The sequence below is a fragment of the Haemaphysalis longicornis genome, unplaced genomic scaffold, assembly GCF_048455015.1.
Source record: "Haemaphysalis longicornis isolate Haplotype H1 unplaced genomic scaffold, Haemaphysalis longicornis Haplotype H1 scaffold_199, whole genome shotgun sequence".
NCBI lineage: Eukaryota > Metazoa > Arthropoda > Arachnida > Ixodida > Ixodidae > Haemaphysalis > Haemaphysalis longicornis.
Window position 1 is genome coordinate 305,750 of NW_027526294.1, and position 20,324 is coordinate 326,073.

The 20,324-nt window shown below is 48.1% G+C and overlaps 1 long non-coding RNA gene across 1 annotated transcript; it reads left to right on the forward strand.

Moving 5' to 3' along the window:
- The first annotated feature begins 1,447 nt into the window (after positions 1 to 1,447).
- Positions 1,448 to 16,841, forward strand: LOC144166914 (uncharacterized). The gene is made up of 2 exons (XR_013321789.1): positions 1,448 to 1,595; positions 15,556 to 16,841. It is a non-coding gene; the product is annotated as an uncharacterized LOC144166914 (long non-coding RNA).
- The last annotated feature ends 3,483 nt before the right edge of the window (positions 16,842 to 20,324 follow it).

Consider the following 20,324-nt stretch of genomic DNA (forward strand, 5'->3'; position numbering starts at 1 on the left):
CTGGTTGCCTGGACAATGCTCAGTTCAAACTCAGTCACTGAATCCAAGCTATTACACGACAATTCAACAGAATACCGAAAGGCCCGCCAGTCAGTATAACGTTGTACCCGTGTTCGTTGTGAACCTTGGTACCAAGTAAACTGAACATATGTGGGCACGTGGTCACTTCCGTAGGAGTCAACATCAGCGCACCACGCGGCTTCGGACACAAGACGTCTAGATATAAGTGCGAGGTCTAGGCAGCTGCTGTAAGTTGCGCCCTGGAAAAATGTCGGCGAACCATCATCCAGAATGTCCAAACGATGAGTCTGGATAAAGTTCGCGAGACGTCGCCCTCTTGTGGTGTTCACAATGCTTCCCCAGATCTCATGGTGCGCATTGAAGTCACCTACAATGATGTGAGGTCCAGGGCAGCCGTCAATAATCGCGTCCAAGTGGTTATCGAATCGTGCACGGGATGACACATATCCAGCTATCACTGAAAATGTGTTGGTCTTACACTGAACCGTGACAGCAACATATTCATTGCTGCTGTGGGCCGGAACTTGGTGCCTATTATAGGTTAAGTCACGGCGAATGCAGACTAACACTTTGCTGGAACTTCCACTCGCATCCGACGAAAATTGTTCATATCCAGATAGACGAAATGACGTGATATTTGGCTCACAGATCACCATAATAGAAAAGTGGTATTTCAACACCCTTTCCCAGGCGAAAAAAACAATTGGAGGACCATTTGGACTTGCCGAAAACACGATTGGGCCAAATGGAACCATTTGTGTTTTCAAATGGTTCCATTTGGCCCAATCGTGTTTTCGACAGGTCCAATTGGGCCTCCAATTGTTTTTTTCACCTGGGTTGCTTGAAATCTTCCAGGCGACCTTTCAGACCTCGAGCATTCCATTGGAGAATGAAGGACTGAGGAATTCTTTCCTGCAAGGTTGGTCGTTGCGACATCAGGGCCATTGTGCTCGTTGTTGGTTGAACGACGCCAAAAAGGGCTCCACAGCATCCAGGATTTGTACAGCTGGCTGCGCAACTGGTGTTTTGACGCCGACCAATAACAAACGCAGGGCAGCTATCAGCTGCTTTCTGTATCGCACAATGCTGCGACGAGTGTATTCGTATGCCCAGTGTCTCGCGTGAACGGAAAAGGGATCACATATCTTTCGAATTGATACGGGTTTCCTACCATCCGTGTGTGCGTTAGGAATTCGTTGCTACAGCACCGTCGCCTTCTTCTATTTTTTATTTATTGTTGCGTAGATTTGACTCTTTCGAACAAAGGTTGCGCCCTAATGCAATAAAAAAGATGTGGTTGCTAGTCAGCGCAAATGTTTGTCTCATCCTTTCTCGTGTCCCGTCTTCGGGCTGTTTTAATCGCTTCGTTCGTTTTTTTTTTTTTTTTTGCCACCCTCTGATTGGCTAGGTAGCGCACAAAATACGCGTCGCTGAAGGAATGAACGGCATTGTGTTGCTGGGGCTACGTGCGTCGTCTCCCTTCCTGGGCAAGCCGGTGGTCGTCCAGGCAGCTGGTGGCAGCGGTGGCGACGGAATGGAGAGTATACGTCGGCGTTGTCTTGGCGTCGGATTTGGTGAGAGCACGGCTTGTTTTACTTCATGTGAGCACTAACGCAATTTGCTTGGTAATCGAGGATTTCTGACTTTGCTAGATATAAGTAGCACATCTAAGAGCGGAGCTTTTGTTATCTGCAGTCATGATGCAGACGTCGGTAACAAAACCCAACCTAATGTTGCTCACCGAAGGGCTAGGTATCACGCGGAGAGAGCCCACGTGGAGACGCGGGAGACAGACTGTGCACTCACCGAGCACATCTGCGGGTTTACCCCCTGCGTTCTCGCTGAATGCCATGTGATAGCATCACGCTACCTTTCGCGCCGCTGTGAGCTCCGCTCACGGCACGTGTGGCGGCCGTGTGCGCGCCTTGTGCATGCGGTAGGATGCATGCGGTTATATAAATATAAAGGAAGCTCACAACAACGCATGGCATCGCACTTCTCTTTTGTCTCTGCCGCCGATCCCGTCGCCTCTGTCAGAAGTGACAGAAACAGAGAAGTGAGATCGTCTAACACCGGGTTTGAGTTTCTATCATTTTGCAAAAAAAAAGTGTCCACTCATGTGCTACACCGATACAACTCAACCAACCACCGTTCATAAATCCTGCGTTCATTTAACCCTAACAAAGAACATCCAAGAAAGGGTTTGGTTAAGTGCATTTCACTTGTCTCTGGTTTCACTCTTTGTAGAGCCACGTTTGGGAATTCAAGTGACGTTGCATGGGTAATCGTTGTGGGTGTCGTTTACAACTTCGTTTTCAAACCACCTTCATAGGGTGGATTGGCGGGCATTTTTTGCCCACAGGGATCGTTTTTGCTCACGTCGATGAAACCGTTGGGGGGGGGGGGGGGGAGGTATACAGCTTTGTTGTAAAAAAAATGCCCGCAGTATGTGTTGTATATATGCCTATGATTCCACTCCATAGAGACAGTAATGCGCAACGGCTCCTGGCCTCCCTGGAGGTGGTACCTACACTTATTAATTGGTCCTTTCTACAGTGTTGTTTTTGTAACTATATTAATCTTATTAGTAACTATATTAGTATTATTTCGCGTGCAGAGTGTGTAATCCTAACTATGAATTCTGGCCGAGCGATTACAAGCAACTTCTGAAAAGAGTAGTTCCATATGACAAGTCTCAAGCTATGAAAGCTTTGAATATGGGCCGTTTGATTATCCTTGCTCCTGATTTGTTCGTATGCGTGCCAGCACGAATCGCTGCGTAGTTTATGTAACTCTTGCTGTGCTCATTCATACCTGACTTACAGAAGCAATAGGTGCATGCGTCCTTAGTAACGGCGCGGCGTTAAGAGTTTCCGCGGCACAATACGTTTCCCCATTACATTTAGCACGCGGCTTCTTACAAGTGCAACTCATGGTGCATTAAAGTGAAGCGTCTTTAAAGTGAAACGTCTTTAGAAGTGCACTGTCGTGGCTTATGCGTTTTGCTTCTGAGCCCAGGGATGCGGGTTCGATTCCCGGCCGCAGCGGCGCTTTTCTTATGGCTGCGAAAAGCGAAAACGCCCGTGTGTTCGAGACTTCGGCGCACGATAAAGATCCGCAGGTGGTCAAAATGAATCCGGAGCCCTCCACTACGGTGCACCTCATCGCCTGTAGAGCGTCGGCGCGTTAAACCTCATAATCAATCAATCAGTGCATTGTGCGTCCGCAATTGTAGGGACCCAGCGCCTGCGTATTGTAGCTGTGTCCCGTGCGTGCACGGTGATGTCAGTGCAGTTAGCGGGCATCAAACACGTATGTGTAGTGCGGATGAATCCGTTAACATGCGTACAGCTACAGTGAACAGAATATTTCTGCTTCCTGTACGCACGGCTACCTAGTTTTGCATAAAGCGGCTCTCATTCGCCCTCATCGTTACGTTCGCGTACTTCCTGGAAGATGGAAGTCTTAGAACTGCTTGCATTTTGTTCAGTTCAGACTTCTAACTTAATTCATGCAGAAGCTTTAGTCACAGCTGCTGTCCTAGGGGGAGGCCCGCCAGAAACCGACCTTGCCAACTGCGTGAGCATCACTCCCTCCCCAGAGGGAGCCAGCCACCATTCGCATGATGCCGACAGCGGACGACAAGGCATGTGTACCATGGAGTTTCATACAATATTTGTATGAAACTCTATGATGTGTACAACCGATGGGGAGTATCGCACGTAACCGTGTGAGTAATTTACCAACGTGGCGCTTGGTGTATATTGCAAACTGCCTCTATTTGTGTGACGCCAGTTCTAGCTATCCTTTTTCCGGCTTTGTGTTTTCCGAACAAGCGGCCGTGCTCCCCCTGCAGGTTCACGACGTTCTGCATGCTTGTAGCAAGACCCGTCTGCAGTATACGCATTCCGGATGTGTTAAGCTGGCTTCATTAAACTCTAGCTATAAGTGAAGCTTTCGTTTCATTATTTTCTTGAGCAATGTCAAGATATTGTCGAGCGACAAAGTAATTACACTGCCGCTGGGCTTCTCCGTCGGTTCCGTTCACATCTGGCGCGTCTGACGAGGCAGAAGTGAGCGACGGCGACAGCAACACCGTAACCAGTTTAATTAATACCCAATCAGTTAGGTTTGTAGCGTCGCTTCAATTGGCGCTTTATTTGGTTACCCCTTAAATTATAACGCATTCAAAGGCCACAAGGTTAATCTTTTCTACCTCCAAGTTGGCATAGATGTCTTGCAAAAAAAAAAAAACGTAAACGTTCGTGCGTTCCGAACCCGTTGTGTAGTGCACGCGTTGCCTTGTAGTCTCTGATCCGGCGTTGGTAGCAAACAAAACTTAGGCTAATAAAACGTTGACGGCACGACATTTCAGTCGCGATTAATTGTTTATGTGGCTGCAGTATGCACAACAAAATTTCACGGAACCGCTGGTGTGTTGCTTTGGTTGCTTTGTCTATTGGACTTTTTTCATATTACCTTGCGCGACTGCAATAAGAGGGAAGCTCATTTTCGGTGAAATTACGGACTGTTTGAACGAGCCAAGTAACTGCTACCGTAAAACGCAGTATTGAAAAATGAATAGTGCAGTACGTTTCATGTTTCATAGCGAGTGTTAACAAGCTAGAAGTTTAGGCTGAATACTTTCACACGTACATGTGTTAAGGCTGGTACTAGGTGCTGTATTTAGTAAGCAGCGTGCATTTAGCATTATAGTGAACTATTTTGTTTACTTAGTACAGGCGCTACGACGTAAAGGTGTTTCCCGTGGACAAGTGGCGGATGCAGCAGAGACAAGCCTTCCAAGCTGGGCTATATAGTGCTGTTCAACAACATATTGTGATATTGGCAGGTCGGAGAATTACCGGGGAGGAGGGTCTTGTTTTCATTTACCTGAATGCTTCTGTTTTGTAGGCATCTGAAGCACTTAAACGAAGCATAATCGGTTCGAGCTGCATGAGCTGCCCTTTTTTTTATTTTTTTCTCGACTATTGTGTTTCTGTTTGCTTTCGTGTTTGTGTTCGTATTATTGCCGCTGTTAAGCCAGGTTTCCCGTTGTAATTGAGTTGTTTCTCAATTGTTTTGCAAGTCCCATAATTGCTTCGCAAAGTTGATGCAGTTTGTTTATTGTGCCTCGCGGTCCGATTTCTGTTTTATAGATGCCATTGTACAGGAAATTATTTAACGAGTGCGCATTAAATAAATAAGTAACGTTAAATAATTTCCTGTATAATGGCATGTATAAAGCAGAAATCGGGGCGTGAGGCATCTCATAAAATAGGCATTGGTCATAAAGACTGGCCACAAAGCCAAAATTGTGCATGAGAATTCACGGGGTCCACCCATAGGCATTATCATGGCAACATACTTTGCCAAGCGTTGTCCAATATTGGCTTCCAGGGCTTGGACAATTGTTGGCTTGTCACTTTTCCCAAGCGCCAGCCAATAATGGCGGCCGAGGTATTGCCAAGCTCGGACACATTGGCCACTGATGATTTGCCGTACTTGGGCATGGCGATTTCTGCTGCTTGGGAACGTCTTGTACACGTTGAGGTTCGTAGGTCTTCTAGTCATCTTAGCAAAGATGACTTATCAACATCTCACGGAGCTCAAGACGTCGGATATCTTGCACAGGTGTCCTGTAGATATCTCTCTTAAGACATCTTTGAGACATAAAAAATAGACGTCTTATAGCTAACTCTTATAGTGGGGGCGGACGTTTCATTAAATAATTTTTTTTTTGTTCTTCCACACGTTGGACGGTTAGGGACAAATCTTAACATTTTTCTTTTATGTCAAAATACCGAGCAGCTTGTCAACCGCTGCGTACTGCGGATAATTGCACCAAAATGAGTCACTCAAAAAATACGTCGAAATGTACAGTTGTGGTGAAAAAAGCGATAAGGTTATATTGTGATCAGCGCAACAAAAATGCCACTGATCACAAAGTGTACATTTACTGCCGGTGAGCGCGTTCATGGGCGCGGCTGTGAAGCGCGACTCCGGGGCCTTACGTCGCCGTGACGTGGGTTTAGGTATTCTCGCATTTGTCACCTGCTTCATTCGGGCTCGCTCTCTCTATTGTTTCTTTGCGTTCGGATGACCTTTGATGCTTGTCCGCACCAGATTTTGCATCTTCGTAACTTTTTATCATAGTAAACGACTTAAATCGCATACACTAGCTCAGCTCAAGGCGTGAATTATAGTTTTTCATACCGCTTCCGAAGAAACATGCGCGTCGCCCAATTCCTTGCGAAGCCGGTCCTGTGCGGATCGCGAAGAGTCGAATCTAGGCGTCAGCTTCTACATCGAGCAATATTTCGAACAAAGAAAACAGCCAGCTTCTAATAATAGAGAACAGCGAAAATGCAAGACGAAAACAAATTTCCTGCTTTCGGGGTTGTCGGCTTTGGCAGCAGGCATTACGATTCTCGTTAATCGTATGTAAGGAGATGGTAAAATAGTTTTTGTAACCTTGCCGAACGCTCGAAAGTATCACATCATTTTACGCTGTCATGGCGAGTATGCCTACATGCACCACGGGACGCAAAAATGTAGTTTGAGTTTGTGTATATGCGCCTGCTCGTTTTATACCAGGATTCTAATCAGTATGAAGGTTTGTTGAGAAAAATGTTAGAAATTGAGCACAATACCAATAACATGGTCGTTTCAAGCTCGGAGGCTGTGTTCGTATACAGGGCACGGTGTCATAACCGCTTCATCCACGAAGCAATCGTCGTTTCAACCTCATCTGATATTCGAATGTGTAAACCAAATCATAGACTTAGGAATGACACACCCATTTTTCATTACTGCTTTCCTGTCCTTATAACAAGTCAGTACGGAGTGTAAAAAGTGAGTACGGAGAAGAGCTAGTGCTAGTCGATCGGTTTCCATAATTTCTGCAGGTGCGCCGCCATATGCATGTTTCCGCCATAACACACACACGCGCTCGCACACACGCACACGCGCGCGCACACACACACGCACGCACGCACGCACACTTGGTACTGTCTTCAAACATGCATTACTTCACCATATCTTGCCCTATGTGCATCAGTATTTCATAACCTGGTGATTGAGTTCACTCGGGCAGTATCATATGTCGCTCAGCAACGGCTGAGCAGCCCATAATAAACAGCTAGCTAGGCAGGGTTTGAGACAGGCGGGGACATGAATTTTATGCATGTGGGTCTTCACCGGTGGGACTCAGAAGCTCGGCGGAAGCTTTATTTGGTGTCAGAACTTTAGTCACCGATGTGGACACAGGTGATACATGCAGGCTGATCGGGTTGGTCACGAAGGCATGAAAGTGTCTTGTGACAGCTGCTGAACAGCACACTTCTCAGCACGGAACAATGCACTGGGCAGCGTTCAAGGCAACACCTATGTATTAAGCTCTTCGCAATGGCTCTTGAGCTTGTTTTCAAATTCGCTGCTGCTGCTGCGCCGCTGCCGCCACCCCCTACCCTCGCCTTGAACTTTACCGCGAACACCAGGCACGGAAGTCCTGTCTTTTGTTTGGTTACACCTCATTTGGTTACCCCCGAATTCCTGGCTACCTGGCTCCGGATCCATCGATGCCTCGCTCTACGGAAAGATTCGTCAACAAAGCTAGGGCCAACGCAGCTGTCACACCACACGTCACTCGAAAAGGGATTCCCACAACGGGATCTCCACCTGCTCACTGCAACTGACGGATGACCGTATTCGCCGCCCTCGACAACTTAATCTGGCGCTGTTTCCTTTCTAAAGCGAAGGTTCCTATGTCTCAGGGATTCGTCCGTGAGCGCCAAAGACATTCTGAAGAAAAGCCAGCCTTTTTTATCCGTCTAAATACACGCAACACGGGGTAGTTGAACCCTCCTCGAAATTATAAATACCTCCTTCTGTTGTGAACTTGGTATCTTGGCAACGTAGTAAGCGGAAGTCTTGTCGAGACTACGTCAATTTGCCACAAATTTGTAGAACTTGAAATAATAAATTGCTGTGATCAGATAGTCTGAAGTTTTACCTAGTTCTGCACAAGCGAGAGAGAGAGAGAGAGAGAGAGAGAGAGAGAGAGAGAGAGAGAGAGAGAGAGAGAGAGAGAGAGAGAGAGAGAGAGAGAGAGAGAGAGAGAGAGAGAGAGAGAGAGAGAGAGAGAGCTTTATTGTTTTGTCCGTTTTTTTTAGGAGGGCTAGTCCTCCTCTTTAAACTGCGGCCAGCAGCCCTTTCCCTGTTTTATGTATGAACGCAGGCAATGATATTTTTGTGCCCTCGAATCTGACTGGGAGGGCTTCTCCTCATGAAGAGTGTAGCTGCAGTGAAGCACGCTTTCAAGGACTCAAAATGGCAGGTTTGACGCACTAATATTTTCTTGCTGAACATCTTGTAGTGCAGAGGTGCGCTGCCTGACACGAAAACGTAGAACAGGGTGAATAACACAAAAACAGACAAGGTAAGGCGCACTTGCTGAACCTAATATTTTCTGGGCTTTTTCATTCCAGAACAAGGGGAACACGACACGGAGCGGAAGCTAATTTGTGGCGTAGACCATAGTTTAGTTCTAGGGTGTGGTTGGGGAAGTTCTTTGAAGCCGCATAGACCCCATCTCCCCCTATTTTTTTAAAAACTTCTCACGTGTAAAGTGACGTTTACCAGATGACAACTTACACGAAGTTACAGTGTACAGCGGTCACCACCAGGTTAGTGAATCTAATATTGCACCCTAGTGACAGCTGCTTCACCTGTATTGTTAGGACCACTTCAGTGACCCATCATCATCTAACAAAGACGGCGACAGCCGTCAATCGCTTGCTCCATCAAAATCTACGACCATACTATTGGTTTAACGAGACTCAAACACCTTCTAAAACTACAAGCTCTCTGAACTTCTGGAAGAAAATCTTCCGTTAAATCAGTATCGTTAACCTCGTTCACGTGACCTGCGTGACACTTTCCCCGGTCTGAGCGGGCGGCGACCATAAAGCCGCGCAGCATGGAACAAGACACGGCGGAAGAGGGCTGTTGTTCCGGCGAAAGCGTTAGCGAACGCCGACGGAGCCTCACTCCCTCCGCTGCACGCACGCGAAGGGAGTTGGAGAGGAACCATTCACGAAGCCCCCCTAGCGGGAGTTTTATTAACTACCCCCCACGGCGCGGAACAATAGCCACCCGCGCCAGCGTGTACGTACAGTGCAGGCCCGCGTGTCGCTCCCTGACGAGACAAAGGCTGTCGTTGGCGACCGGCGAGGCGCTTCTCGATCCGCGATCGCCCGGTGATGCGCGCTCCCCGCTGCGGTTCCACCGAGGGCTGCAGCTCCCCGCGCCACACGATCCCGAGCTCCCGTTCCGGCGCACCCGCGCTGCTTCGCCATCGGCCCGTGTCGCTCGAACGGCACCCAGTGAGAGTCGCATTGCACAGACCTTTTCCTTTCGCCGCGCCGGATAAAACGGGGCCTTCCACACGGCACCCAGGAATCCTCTGCCCCAGTATACTGCTCCCAGTTTTCTCGCAATACGAGTGGTAGATTTCACCTGTCTGTAGCGAATATTTTAATGCTGAGCCACGGAAAAACCCGAAAGCCCCTTTATTATTCTGTGAATTAAAAACGTGGTGTGGAGGTTGTCAAGTTATATAGAAGGCATGGGAACAACAGCGACAATTTTAGTATAGCTTGCGTGATTACAGCTGTACGTAGTAACAAAAGAAATGAAGGAAAAAACTAAGAAGGGGTGTCCATGCACGTGAAGTTTATTGGTAATTCATCGGGGGTCGCCCCCGTGTACGATGCGAATCGTTTTGCTCAAGTAGAGGGATTCTGCGCATGCGCGTACCATAAATGCACCACGAGGGTAGATCAGGGCTTATTCTACTCCCCACCAACAAAGGGTTATAGTAGCAGCAAATGATACACAGCGTTGCCGCCCTCAGGACAAAAAAAAAGTGCATTGCACGTGTGGAAGTCTCTACGTGGTAGGACATAACTCACACACGCACCACAAAATAACAAAAATCACGGCGCTATCATCTTACTAATGGGGAATTGTAGTTTACAGAGGAAGTTTAAAACTGGCTCCGCGTTGCGAAACTACTTTAGCTTGACGAGGACTACCACCAGAATATTACATTTTTGCGCTACTCCCCGTCGTACCCTAGGCTTTTTCAGCAGCTCTGTAGGCTTGCAGACTGGTGCTTCCCACCGTTAGAGCGCGTCGCTTTTAGCGAGAGGGATTGACTAGACATTTTGCAATGGGCGCCGTTCAAAGCGCCGAAAGAGGTGGGCTGTCACGTGCTTGAGGTCCAAAAGGGTCATGGTTTGGGCCTGTTGGTGATGCATAATGGAAACTGAAAGCGCAAAATAGACACGGACAAAGAAAGGGGACAACAGGACGAGCGCTATCGACAGGACGAGCGCTCGTCCTGTTGTCCCCTTTCTTTGTCCGTGTCTATTTTGCGCTTTCAGTTTCCATTATACGTGCTTGAGGCCATCCGGGGATATTTGGCTGGTCACGTGGTGCTTGACGTCTCCGTTCAGCGGCCGCGGAGAAACTGGCAACGAACAATCAGGGAGAAGTGACAGTTAGGGTATTTCTACCTGTTATCTAGGGGCACGCGCAATATCACCCACCCTTACCGTTTTACCTTGAACTAGCATTTCGCTGTGGGGACTGTCAAGGTATGACCAACGAATTTAGGGAAGGCCAAAAGCACCAAGTATGGAAATTTAAAAACATGAAGTGGGCTCGAAAGGTACGCGACAGGAATGGTTGGAAACCTTGTGGAGAGGTTCGTCCTGCAGTTATCTGCAGTGGACATGAATGGGCTGTGGTTGATGATGATGATGATGATGATAACGATGATCCTAAAGACCGCAAAATATAAAAATAGAAGCTATCACACGTTAAATAATTTACTGGGATTTTGATTATCGAAGCAAGGTTTGCGTCAGTGCATATGTAAAGGAATGGGCGTGACGTGTGATACGCTGCGATGTGCTCAAAATGATTACCTTGAGTTGCTAAATGACGGCCGCGGAGTTGGCGTACGAAGTATAGCTGTAACCTAACCCGAACGTGAACTCATCGACGGGAGACGGCGAAGACAAGTATGAAGCACTGTCCTCCTTTCATTGGCTACGTGCCACTACTAGCCCCTCTCAACGTTCGCTCCCCCTTAGGAAGCCTCGCTGAATCGAGGTCACGATTTATACTACATACTTTTTACTGCCCGAAGTAATAGCTGAGCTTTTATGGTAGCCGCAGATAACTTTACTGCTCATTGCGCCACTTCCACATGGCAGTCATGACAGGCTCGTTCGGTCACTAGGGCCACAGTTTTTTCAGGTCAAGCCCTGCTCGCGGTGGAGCCGCATCGCTAAAACAGTTTCAGCACCACATTAGGTAATTTACAGTAGGAACGAGTACAGGTGTGGCTTATGTCTGCCGAAACAGTGGACGTGATGCAACCTTGCGTCGTGTTGTGTTGACAACAGCACCGTATGCGTATAGACCCAACAAGGCAAATCAAGATCCAGAGTGACTTACAGTTGGGGGGACGTAGGATTAGTGTGGGGATACCTAGGAGCATGACGAGAACGGGAGACGGGGATGACACAGACGCCACGCGTCCATGTCATCCCCCGTGAAAGGCGATCCACTGCTCATCCACGAGTCTAGCACTAGTCTTAATGAATATGAGTGTCGGCTCAATCACGCGGGCAAGTGCTAGTCGGCAGGTGGGTAGGGCCATGGAAGGAATCCCGCAAACAGACCGTTTCCTTTCCCCGACTTCTCACGACTTTCCTACTCGGTCCGACAGTTGATAGATTCTCTCTAGCGAGCGGGTCGGCCTGCACCCTGCCTCAGAGTGGACAGGCTAGCCCTGACTGCGTTGCGAATCAATACATGCGCGTGTACATGGGTGGGCTGGGCGGATAAACCGACGCGTTAAAAATCAACCGGGCGCTGCCGAGTTCATGTCTACGAAGTTTGCGCCGCATTGAAGGAAGCCAAAAAGAGCGATACCTAACTTTTACTCCACAACATGTTCGAATAACTGCGTGTTGCGTGGTGATTTAAACTTAATTTCGTCGCCAAACAGAAATTCTAGCGACCAGTCCTGCCACGAATATTCGATTGCCTATTACGCGTTGCATGAACAGCGCTGCTATGTTAGTAAATCGTCATTTGTTACGCTTCGCTCGCGCCCCCCTCATTTTGTTCCTCGGGTGCCTTTTTCATCTCTGTCGCATTTTCAACACCGCGAGCAGGCGACACGTGATTCGGCAAGGTGTCGGATCGTAATAAATCCCGCCGTTGGACACTGGCGCGAGGTCGGTAGCCATACACAGGCTTGCGCAGAACATTCGTGACCCCCAACACCGCCCTCCCCCACTCCCCGTGGCGGGTCGATCTCGCAGAGCCTGTGTTCCCTGATGGATGGGCGGCGGGAACGGAGCTCGTCGATCGCGGCCGGTGCTTAATCCCGGATTAGGGCTAACTCTGGCTGCCTAATCGCCCGTGGATCAGCCGCACCAACGCCGCAGGGCCACGCGCCGCGCAGGAATGCTGCTGCGTGCGAACGCGTGGCCGACGCGTGCACACCCCGAGGGTCCCGTGGCGTCGATGCCGGCCACCTTATATCCCCGCGCGACCCGAGCAGGCAATACTATAGGGCCTGCCCCGTGCGTATACGCACATGCAAAAACTGAACTTAGACCAAGTAAATGGCTAATTCTGTCTCCAACCTTTAACTAATAGAGTTGTTGTCTGATGTGTTCATATTAAAGACATCTAAAACGAAAAGATTTAAGAGGAACATTTTTAATACTTCTCAAAAAAGTAATTGCAGTGACACCCATTTTCGCGCGTATACCTGTATTACCTCTTTTCTCGCTTTAAGCATTATCTATATTAATACTCAGCCGATGCTTCTGCGCGGGTTATATTTGTATTCACGACACTCTAATCTACCGATATAGGTTACTTTGCTTTTACACTTTAACATTTATTTAATACAAAACCACCGTACCGCTTTGACGCCTGGGACAAGACGTGTAAGCGCCTCAAAATCCAAAGGTAACTGTTTGTGTCGACCATGCATATGGTGCGTACCGCCGTTCCGCGACGTAGAAGCCGTTTCCCCACATACAGTGGCGATAACGTATTTTCCAGAACACCGCAACACTGCATATCACCAGCTTGCACTTTGAGTGCGAATGGTGTCCGAGGCTGAAATCTGGAATGACTTGTTATTGGGCCTGCGACTCGCTGTTGAAAGCCTGATCTTTTTCTCTTTTTTTTGTTGATGTGGGCTGTTTACTTTTCGCAGTTGACGGGCATTGTCTTCATGCTCGTTGACTTTGCTTAAAAGCTTGCTAGGACACCTGATGGGATGCAATACGAACTCACAACGTTGAGCAGCGCTCACTAAATTTGGAGCGTCGTAGTGGTGGTTGTGTAGCCGGTGGTGCTTCCATCAGCAGTTATAACAAATCGACCATCCAGTCATGCAGCACAGCTATGGAGGGACAGTAGCACGAGTTGGAGCGCTAGAAACAACTAAAAAGGGACTCCTACCATGAAAGTTCATTAAAACAATAAAGACGTTTCGGATCCCATACGGAAGCCTCGTTTACAATGAAGATGGAGCCCTCACCTTCACAGTGAGCAAAGTTCCCGTATGGGAGTCAAAACATTTTTGTTGGTTTTATAAAATTTCCTGGTAGGAGCCCGTTTCTAGTTGTGGCCATGCGTTTTTCCGAGCAAACGGGCCTCCGCCCAACTCTGTATTTCAGTTGTAGCGTTATATTAGGATTAGAGCTACCCAAATAAGATAGAAGTTATTTAAGATAAACGCTACTTAGATATAACCAAGCATCTACTGACGCCAAGAGCAAGCACCACGGCCGAGCCGGAGAAAAGTAGGCAACCAATGCACGTTCCTAAGTTGACGCCACATGCAGCGCCACCAGTGGGCGCTCTCACTGTCAATTGCGCGAAAGCTGGTTGAACTACGAGGACATCGTGAGCATCCAACTGCACTGCTGTGATTCGGTTGATATTTGAGTGCTTTATAGCAGCACGTGAGCGCAGCTCCATCAGTGTAGCCGTAGACCTGTCGCCGTGCACTAAGGGCACTGCTTTACAGAGGCATTTACTCTGATGTCTTCATGCGCGTCTTCGCATGGTGTGAGTAGCCGGAGTACTCCTTATTATAAGCGGGACTGCACGGATCGCCATTCGCTCTTCAGGGCAAATATGAGATGAAGCCGCAGTCGGTAAGGGAGGAGAAACGGATCCCGCTTATGGAACTCCGACACGCAAGCGAGAAGCTTGATGAAGCAACTCTCACGGAGGAGCGCGGTATCGTCGTTCTGCTTCTGAGGAGCAGGTTGGCAGGCCTCTTGTAAACATGTACCAATGTGTTTGCTCCGCCTGTAATTCACGCGTTCACGCTATTGGCGCTCAACTTGATGAACCGCAAGTTCTAGACGAAATGGGAGTGGTATGTTCTATGGTTCTCATTGTATACTCATGAGAAGCGGGGTAATTTATTTCTAACATTTGATCCTTGTATTATCTGTGGCTGTCCTTAGCTGGTCGGTCCGCTTGTAAAGCTAAGCTTTCTTTGACCCTTCTTCCGGCTTTCCAACGCGGTACTGCTGCTGCTGCTGCTGCTGGCGTTCTTGTCAGGTGCGCCGCTGGATTTTATCTCACACCAGATAACGCTGGTCTCCGCACATCGCACTCGAAGGGCCAGGAAAGCGACTCGCGGGCGGGGAAGTACCCTCGCCGCAAACGCGCAGCCAGATGGGAAAGCGAGCTGGCCGCACAGAGGCGCAAAGCCCCAGTTCCCGTGTATCACGTTCTCTGCGCTTGAAGCTGGTGTTGTGTTGGCCAGGGAGACTTGGACGGTGGACGTTTTTCGTTACGTCTCGTATTTCTCGACGCAATCGCCACCGCTCACCGTTCTGAAAAATCAGATACTGCGCCAAGCACAACACACAGTTTCATTTCCACCAAGGTATAACACGATGAAATCTTCGCGTTTAGTCGATTACCACCTATTAGTGGGATGCACGAATATTTTTTTGCCAATCTCCCTCAATGGGCATGAGCCGTGTTATTTTAACGCCACCGAAATGGGTTGTCCCACGCCTCGTGGACGTGATGACAAAAAAGCACGCGCTCGTGAACGTGCTTGTTTTCTCTCCGCGACTCCTTTACTATTATCACTCGGGGCGAAAGTACTGGGTTTTTGTCCTGGAGATCTTTGCTGCTCTGTACACTCATTCATTTCTGCATCTCGCCGTCTACCGTGCTAGCCGTTAGAACTACGTGGCGGGCTCCTCTATGAAACATGTCAGCGCCTGTGCTCACTGCCTTCCCGCTCACTGACTCTTCTTCACCGCCGTATCTTCTTGCTTTATTTCTTTACGTACCTTTCACGCCTTTCCTTCTTTATATCATTTCCTTATTCATCAGCTTTAATTTTATAGTTGGTATACTTTCTCATGCCGTACCTCATTTTTTTGCTTTTTCTTGCAGATGCCCGCCTTCCCAGTGCCGTGTGCTGGCTTTGATGGCTTAGACAACAGGTTCAGCCCTGTTCAGTTGACGGCGTCGTGCACACGGGAGTGCGGTAACATCGAAAGTGACCCGAGTAGTGATGGTGGCCACGTGTACTGCAGTGACCCGACACTCAAGACCAGAAGCGGGTCTGTGGATCCCGTTCGCCCTCGAAAAAAAGGACGCTCTCGAACTGTAACGAGTTCACGCCTGACCAGCTCAAGGTGACCAGCACGCCGGACTGTAGTTTAATCGTTGGTGACCTATGTGGCGGGCGTGGCCACCTGTACTGCGATGTCCTGGAACACAAAACAATCAATGCGATCGATCCATGCAGTCCGGTCCAGTTTCCTCATTTGAAAGGTGGCCCGTACCGTTGACAATGAGTTCACCCCTTGCTGACTGACGGAGACCTTGCGATTCGGGCGTCCCCTCTGTACTACAGCTATCTGGCACCCGAAACCGAAAGTGTGTTATCGAACCGATCAGCCCGAGCCCGCCTCCCGACAAAAAAAAAAAAAAAAAGGTGCCCTGAATTTGTCGAATTTGTCGAAGTGCCCTGGATTTGATGAATTCATCTCTTGTCGAAAGCATGCAACCAATCATCACTAAAGCTGGTGACTCCGTAAAAGTTTAGTACTTGATTTTCTTTTTTTCTTTTTTTGCGCCATGCTGCTCACGTTCTGGTGAAGTCGGAATGCCGGTTGGATGATAGTCGAATGAAACAGCCATTTATCAATAGTTTTCATTCGGAAATCCTGTTGTTCCTAATTATCGTCAAATTCGTCACCTGTAAAAGGAAATTGAACTAATTGACTAGACTGACTTAAAACTGCGTTTTTTAAAGAACTCATTATTATATATAATGATTAGAATAATTATGCTTTCCTGATACGTTGAAGCTGATATAGTACGTTGTATTGATTTTTGGCTGATGACAGTATGGGAATAATATAACGGCATTAGCTTTTGTTTTCGTGAGTAAGCGTTTTTGTCGCTTGTTTTTTGGCAAATGTGGCGTTTTTTAGCGTAACACGAGGTTTTTTTTGGACTCTCAATATGGCACACGCGTTGTTTGTTCCCTAATGGAATGCAAACATTTAATGCAGCTATGCCACAAGCTTTAAATATTTGTTTGCACACAGTAATACAAAATATGAAGCACAGGTCACTGACCAAGTCAAAAAATAAAAATGACGTTTCTGGGGCACTACGGCTGCCTTCGGGAACTGTAGCGCTGGCTCCCGAAACGTCATTTTTATTTTTTGGCTTGGTCAGTGACCTGTACTTCATATTTCGTATTATGCCACCTGGTACGCCGTCCAACCTACGGCTTAAGACAGAAAGAACAAGTTTTCTTAAAGTGAACCGCTTTACAGCATCAAAGGAATCGGTCGCCGGTAGTGGTGTATACACACGATTACACTTGTAGTGGGGAGGGGGGAAGGCTTCAAAAAAACTGGGGTTGATTCCTCTGTCATAGGAATCGGTAAAACACGAAAGTGAAATGTGCAGGAATGTGCAGTGATCATGATTTGCGGGTCGGCGGCTGTCTTGTTGGTGTGCTTGGCGAGCGACGTCCTGCTGGCGGGTCGCTTCAGCAAAGGTGTACTGGCGTCATTTTCGGGGCGGATATGACGTCAGTGAAATCTTGGTGTGTCCTGGCTTAAAACACTTTCGCGTTGAAATATACAACCCGAAAACGAACAATCCTAAGTATAACGTACTCTTTGGTTCTAAAGGTTGCTTCCCCACAAGAAGACCGTGTTTGCAGGGGTGCACCCTTTACAGGCCGCTTGATTCGTTGTACTGGCGTCACTTCCGTGACGGATATGACGTCACTCAAATGTTTGTGCATCCCGGAATAAAACACTTTCGTGTTAAAAAAGGGAGATCATAAAATAACCTTTATTATCGTCATCAACAACAACACCCGTACTGTAGTTAAGTTCCCGATGGTATTTTCATTGTTTAAAGCGAAGCATTAGTGTTCTTGCTGATGCCGTTGTACGCCAATACGCCCTGCAGGAAAGCCAACTTTATCTGACGATGATGATGAATGATCGTGGGGGAAGTGAAAGAGAAAAACGCTACCCGTGGCCGGAATCGAGTCGGGGGGTCTCTTGTTATGAAGCCGGCGTCTATCCGACTGCTCCATTTCGACATGGTCGAAGCGAACGCCAAGCAGTAGGTACGGGATTCGCGCCGTACACCCCAAGCCTAAACGTTAGGCCTACGGAGTGCACACCCGAGAATTGTTGTGGGTATTATAGAAAAGTGGTGGGTACCTCCAGAGTAGCACATGCTCGCAGTGTGGGATTGGCCAACCAAAGAATCCATCACGAGAAAGCTTCGCGTTCAACCATTATCGTCGTTAGACGGAGGGGCGCCTAATTTTTTTACCTTATAATCGGATGTGCATTGTTTCAAAATGGCTGATCATCATGGTAAGATCACACATGTAAGCTGCATATGGTTGGTGCGTAGGTTATGACACAAAAATAATTATCGGAATAGTGAATATTTCATTATAGGCACAGTTTGTGGTTCCGTCAGTTTTCTCGCCACTTTTGGCATCTCTAAGTGGAGGGGGGGGGGGGAGGGAGAATGGAGAGTCATGGCACTCTCTACTCATCGCCACCGAATTCATTTTTTGCTTCTGAATTTCCTTATGACTGCACCAAGTAACACGCCGCTTCGCTTCACTAAGTATTCAGTACAAGTCGTGCGGCTCAAACTTCAGTGGCAGTCGTTCGATTGCACTGTGAATTTCAGATTTCACTTGTCGGCTACCATTTGCATTGCTGAATGAAAGCAGATCGGGATATGCCTGTCAAATTTTAAGCAGCACGACTCGGGTACCTAAAAATCCTCATATTCGAGCACTTCGTGCTTGCCCGAGCATGACAAGAAGAATGTCTCGCTTCGGGACAAGTGGTCCGTTATATACTTGCGGTTCTCGCCTCATACGAGCTTTGCCTCAACTCGCATATACTGCTTTGTTGCTTCTTTCGGCGGAGACCTATGCTAGAATTCAAACGACAGGGTAAATAGGGAACAACAGTGGAATCCAGAAATGTATTGCCGCCATCAACCACATAAAATTTATGGCACAAGGCAATGTCTACGTGATATGGGGACGCAGCAACTGAAGAGTAATAATAATAATAATAAAAAAAGCTTCAGGCCCAATATATGCGCCCTGAAGCGATGCCGGCACCTATCGAGGGCAAAGACTTTTTCCTCGCTTCGGCACTCTATGGAGAAAAACTTAACTACGCGTTCAAAAATATTTAACGCAAGAGTTCAGCTTCACTCTCTCAAGTTTCGTTCTCGTCGCCTGTTCTATTTGTCTTGCGCACCTTTGCAGTTACTTGCACCTGGCGGCAACCAATCCCCGTCCGCATACCAGCCACAAAAGAGAAGCTCCGAAGAAAGATAGATCACGCTCGCAGGGCTCTTTCCGAGGCTTCCAAGCCGCGTGCTCGCGTGGGTGCCAACGCGTGCCAGAAGGCAGCCGTGTCATGCGGCGGGGGGCTCCGGGAGAAGGCCGCACAAGGGCTGCCGAGGATTCACTCGATGGCAAAGTCTGGCGAAAGGCACCTGTCAAAAGTTTGCGGAGTTGACGTCGAAACCTGGATTTATGAGAGGTGCCACGAGATAGATGGGCTCATCTCCAGCGAGGCTTCTCGCTTTTCAACCGTCCTACGCCGCGGGCGCTCGTTTTCTTCGTTCTGCGCAGACCGAAAGTGTCGCAGTATAGGGGAGTACCTGACCCGCTCGAACCGCATATGCGCGCTTGAATGTCAGCACACTCACGCTAAGGGCTGCAGCCACCGTTTTTTTTTTCTTTTTTTCACCCTGCCTGCCCGTGATACTCTTGCAGCGTATTGGCGGGACGCATGTTGGAGAAAAAGAAAATAAGCGTCAAAAGCGCCACATTACAACAGCGGGTTCGTAACCATGTACACATCATCCTTCTTGATATCGGCTCGAAATGCGGAGATCGGAAAAGAAGGACTGCGCAGGTGTCCGTGGCTAAGAGTTGTAAGGCGTAATAAAAAAAAGTCAGGGAAAGAAGGGAAAACAAACAGGACAGTAAAACAATTTTGGTACAAAGACTAGCATGAGAATAGAGTGGAAAAGCACTTCAAACCAATCACTGAGCCGCGTATGCTTTCGCAAAAGCTTTTAAAGTCAGGTATACCGTTCGCGTCGGCAATATCCAGTTTAAAACTCCCGCGTTTTACTGGCGGCCTGAAGATGGGTGTCAAAATGCGACGAGGAACACTAACCAACAACTTAACGCTTTTACTACGTTGTGCTTATGGGGTCTCTGGTGTTTTTAGGATAAGTCATCAGAGGTGTGTGCCCAGTGCTCTCCGTGGCGGACATCACACATGCCTATCACCCACTCACTCACTCACTCACTCACTCACTCACTCACTCACTCACTCACTCACTCACTCACTCACTCACTCACTCACTCACTCACTCACTCACTCACTCACTCACTCACTCACTCACTCACTCACTCACTCACTCACTCACTCACTCTTAGTTATTTTCTTGTTAGTTTTTTTTTTCTGTAGCATAAGTGTGCGCCCCTTGTCAACTTCGACTCACGGACCACGGGCTTCACAGACAGGCATTCAGGGGACTCGCGAGCGAAAAGTGAACATTGCAAGCACCCCCATTCTATCAGATAAAAAAATGGCCGGTGCAACTGGACTATGCGGCGTATACCA